Source organism: Arvicola amphibius, chromosome X, assembly GCF_903992535.2.
Source record: "Arvicola amphibius chromosome X, mArvAmp1.2, whole genome shotgun sequence".
In the NCBI taxonomy this organism is placed as follows: domain Eukaryota; kingdom Metazoa; phylum Chordata; class Mammalia; order Rodentia; family Cricetidae; genus Arvicola; species Arvicola amphibius.
Genome location: NC_052065.1, coordinates 48,394,288 through 48,399,642, shown reverse-complemented (window position 1 = coordinate 48,399,642; position 5,355 = coordinate 48,394,288). Strand labels below are relative to the sequence as shown.

General features: G+C 39.2%; 1 pseudogene; it reads left to right on the top strand.

Moving 5' to 3' along the window:
• The first annotated feature begins 354 nt into the window (after window positions 1-354).
• LOC119804576 lies at window positions 355-915 on the top strand (annotated as a pseudogene).
• Window positions 916-5,355: the final 4,440 nt, after the last annotated feature.

Sequence of the window (5,355 nt, the reverse complement as noted above, 5' to 3'; positions counted from 1 at the left end):
TTCACCTCCTCCCCTCCTCCCATTTCCCTCTCCTTCCCCCCATTCCTCCTTCCCTTCCCTCTCCAGTCTAAAGAGCAGTCAGGGTTCCCTGCCCTGTGGGAAGTCCAAGTTCCTCCCCCCTCCATCCAGGTCTAGGAAGGTGAGCATCCAAACAGGCTAGGCCCCAGTATGTTTAGTAGGATCAAAATCCAGTGCCATTGTCCTTGGCTTCTCAGCAGCCCTCATTGTCCGCCATGTTCAGGGAGTCCGGTTTTATCCTGTGCTTTTTCAGTCCCAGTCCAGCTGGCCTTGGTGAGCTCCCATTAGATCAGCCCCACCATCTCAGTGGGTGGAGGCACCCCTCGCGGTCCTGACTTCCTTGCTCATGTTCTGCCTCATACTGCTCCTCACCAATTCAGGTCAGGAAAAAGTCCTATTCTTGTGGCTACAGCAGTAGCGGCTAGAGGACTGGATATATCCAACGTGAAACACGTCATCAATTTTGACTTGCCTAGTGACATCGAAGAATATGTGCATTGGCCTTACAGGTCGTGTCGGAAACCTTGGCCTTGCCACCTCATTCTTCAATGAGAGGAACATAAATATCACCAAAGATTTATTGGATCTTCTCGTTGAAGCAAAGCAAGAAGTGCCGTCTTGGCTGGAAAACATGGCTTTTGAACACATTATAAGTGTGGCAGTCGTGGGCGGTCTAAGAGCAGATTTAGTGGAGGATTTGGTGCCAGAGACTATTGACAAAGTAGCAGCGCCAGCAATTCCAGCTTCAGCAGCAGCCGCGCTAGCAACAGCCAAAGTGGTGGAGGCAGTCACAGCAGCTTCAGAGGGTTTGGTGGAGGTAGTTATGGAGGCTTTTACAACAGTGATGGCTATGGAGGAAATTATAGCTCCCAGGGGGTTGACTGGTGGGGTAACTGAGCCTGCCTTGCCATAAGTCACTCTACCAAAAAAATACAGAACCACATGTAATTTAACCAGACTATACATTGTATAGTTTCAAGAACTCACAGCACATTGCCTCCTGTGATTCCTCACTGGAAACTTTTAGGGGAGCCAGAAGTCACAAGAAAAGATGAAAGGAACAATCCAGAAGCCCCATGCAGAAGGCAGCTCAAAGACTTGATTGTTGGAGTTTGGGTTAACATGATATATTTAAAAATAAATTAAAAATTACTTGTATGAGTGGTCTATGTAAAGGACATCAATACAAATGGAAAAAACAAAAATTAAAAACAGGTATTTATACTTAAACATATATTCTACTTACACAATTTCATGGCTTCATGATAAATATTGATTATATATTTGTGTTTCAGATGAAGCCCTAAGTCGCCATTGCTATTAACTGCACAATAAATAATTTTCTTGTTGCAAGTGAGGTGGCACAGCAGGTAGAGGTGCCTCATTTTGATCCCTGGGACTCACATTGTGGAAGGAGAGAAATGACACTCACAAGTTATCCTATAAAATGTATAGTCCTACCTTAAAATTAATAAATAGATGAAGGAAATAAAAGTAAAAGTTATTGACTTATTGTTAAGAAGAGTTGCTATTACTGTCTTCTAGCAAATTTGAACTTTTGAAAATGAATATGGATGTAATGCAGCTTTTGGTTTTGGAGATTCATAGAAAGAATAAAAAATTAGGTTCTTTGGAGATGAAAGTACAAATCGAACATTACAAAATAATTAGCAGTATAGACATATAAAATTTAATATTAAAATATGAATGTGGGCCTATAAATAGTCTGTTGGTAGAACACTTAGCTAGCACACATGAGTTCCTATGTTCAATGTCCAATACTGGAAATGAAAATTTTAAATTCAAGCTTTTCTGGAAGAGCCATTTTATGTTAAATTTATCAAAAAAATAAAATAACTAAATAAATAAGCAATTGTAGACTTAGTACACTGAGTTCATGTTTATTCAAATGATCATATCCTTGAAATATTTAGGTTTGTTTTATTTTTATTACTAATAACACTAATCTCGATTGCTCTGTTAAGGTGATTACCATGGTTTGAATGAAAATGGCACCCATAGGATCATATATTTGTGAATGATTAGGTGGTATAGTCTTGTAAGGACGTATGTCACTGTGGGTGTGATTTGAGGTTTGAAAAACCCTATCATTCATTTCCCTGTTTTTTCTCTCTTTCTCTTTTTCCCTTACCCCATTATTTCCATGCCTCCGATGATATGAACTCTCAGCTACTACTCTAGTGTCATGCCCGTCTGCCTGTTACCATGCATCATGGACTTAGTTTGAAACTGTAGGCCACCAATAAACTTTCTTCTTTAAGTTGCATTGGTCATGAAGTCTCATCACAGCAATAGAAAAGTAACTAAGACAATGATATCCAGTGTGTTTCTCCCACTGTAAAGTTTCAAATATTCTCCTCAGTAAAAGAATTATGTATCTTGAGGAAAGAAACATAAACATATGCAAATGCCTTCAACTAAAATTGCAACGTCACCAGTTTGCATAAATATTAAGTAATATTAAACACTTTATGCAGAGGAATTCCTGTGAAAATAATTTTATTGTATGAATTCATTTTCCTTGACAACAGAATATCTTCTTGGAAATATTCCTATAGAAAGATGAATTTATTGCTATTTCTTGTGGGCTTTTTTTTAACAGCAGATTTCTAAAAACAAAAAGAAACAGTGATTATACAACTATGCCAGTACACTATTGAGTGTTCTGAATATATTTTATTTACATTTCATCAATAATAGGAATAATATCACCATACCTAAAGGACAGTAATTAGTAAAAATGTCAGCAGATTCTTGGACCCCTTTTTTACTCTACATAATATAAGAATATTCGGTCTCAAATGTTTATCTTTAATTTTTTTACTGAGAATAATATTTGTTTAGTAAAACTGTGAACTTAATAATATTATTATAATGATTTAGGTTTTATGTGTCCTTATACATATTAGGCCAATATTCTGTCACTGAGCTACAACCCCAGTCTTGGACTTCAGTGAGCTATATATCAAGACCTAAAAAATTATTAAACAGGAAAATCTATGCCACCTTTCCAGGAAGATTATAAGATGATTTATCAAACTTTCTCAAAAACTGTAGACAATTTTAAAGGTTAACTGGTGTGTTTGTGTGTGCCTAAATGTGCCTTGGTGTGTATATGTGTGTGAGAAATAGATAAAAACTTAGAAATGTGCAAAACTCATGACCGAGCACCTAGAGGAAAGATGACTGGGCCTCATATTTCTTGTCTGTAAACACAGTACTCAGGAGTCTTACAGAAGATGATGGCCACATGTTAAAATTTAATTTGAGGCATAACACGGGTTATCAGTGCAGTTTAAGTTATAGAATAATATCCAGTCTCAAAAAGCACAGAGTATCCCAACAACAAAAGAAGTGATAGATAAAAGATAAAAAGTATAAAATATGTAATGTATTAGAATTATAAATAACATTTTGACCATTAATCCTCCTGGATATTGGAAGTAGACAAGATCGCCGGGCAAAAATTGGGAACTTGGGGGTGGGGTGGGACAGGGCCACGGGGAGATGGGGAGAGAAAAGCGTGAAGGGGAGGATGGGGAGAGCTCGGGGGAATGGGATGCTTGGGATAAAGGAAGGGTGGATATGGGAGCAGGGAAGCATATATCTTAATTAAGGGAGCCATCTGAGGGTTGTCAAGAGACTTGACTCTAGAGGGGTTCCCAGGTATCCAGGGAGACGCCCCCAGCTAGTTCCTTGGGCAGCTGAGGAGAGGGAGCCGGAAAAGGCCAGATCCTGTAGCCATACTGATGAATTTCTTGCATATCACCATAGAACCTTCACCTGGCGATGGATGGAGAAAATGACAGAGCCCCACATTGGAGCACCGGACTGAGCTCCCAAGGTCCTGATGAGGAGCAGAAGGAAAGAGAACATGAGAAACAAAGTAAGGACCGTGAGGGGTGCGTTCACCCATGGAGACTGTGGGACAGAACTAATGGGAGATCACAAACTCCAGTTGGAATGGGACTGATGGAACATGCGACCAAACCGGACTCTCTGAATGTGGCCAACAGTGGGGGCTGACTGAGAAACCAAGGACAACGGCGATGGGCTTGGATTCTAGGGCGTGGACTGGCTCTGTGTGGGCCTTGTCAGCTTGGTTGCTCACCTTCCTGGACCTGGGGGGAGTTGGGAGGACCTTGGACTTAACATAGAGTAGGGAACCCTGATGGCTCTTTGGCCTGGAGAGGGAGGAAGTGGGGGTATGGGTGGAGGGGAGGGGAGGGAAGAGATGGAAATTTTTAATAAAAAAATGAGAAAAAAACATAAAGCTAAATAATTGATTTAGTAAAGTTTTGTGTGGGAAAAGCCAATTTAAATATTTCTAGCAAATGTTGAAACAAAAATATTAAAGCCAGCCTTTTAAATATTTTAAATTTTATTTGTAATTATAAAAAATAATTTTTACACACTAATCCCAGTTCCCTTTCGCTCACTTCCTCCCTCTCCCCTCACACTTGACCCTTATCCATTCCTCAGAGAAGGTGAGACCTCCCATGGGGAGTCAACAAAATCTGTCATATCACTTGAGCTAGGACCAAGCCCCATCCACAAACCAGTACATGCACTAGAGTTCTGCAGTCAGTGACACCACAAACTATCCAAGCTACACAACTTTCACCCACACACAGAGGACCTATTTTGTCCTATGCTGGTTCCCTACCTGTCAGTCCAGGGTCAGTGAGCTCCTACTAGCTCAGGTCAGCTGTTTCTGTGGGTATCCCCATCATGATCTTGGCTCCTTCCTCTCTGTGACTGGACTCCAGGATCTTGGCCCAGTGTGTAGCTATAGATCTCTGTATCTGCTTCCATCAAGTGCTGGATGAAGGTTCTATGATGACAATTAAGATAGTCATCAATCTGCTTACAGGAAAAGGACAGTTAATGCACACTCTCCACTGTTGCTTAGAATCTTAGTTGGGGTCATTCATGTGCATTTCTCCGAATATCCCTAGTGCCAGATTTCTCACTTACTCTATAATAGAACCTGTATTTTTAATATGCAAGCAAATTTAAACTCTAAAGACTATTGATCCAGTAATTTTTGTTGATAAATTATCTCATATTAATATTAGATATCTATAGAAAATATACATATATAATATTATTTCATTTATATAGATGCTATTATCAAAAATGAATCCACATGTCTAACAACTGGGGAATGGTAAAAAAGTTTTACTTATTTATTTAATGGCTGATAGTAAACACTATGAGTCAGAAATTTTCTCAGACTACAATGGATTATTCAACAATAAAACTAAATATAAAAATATAAAAACCTATACCTTTTAGGAAAATAACTAAGAATTC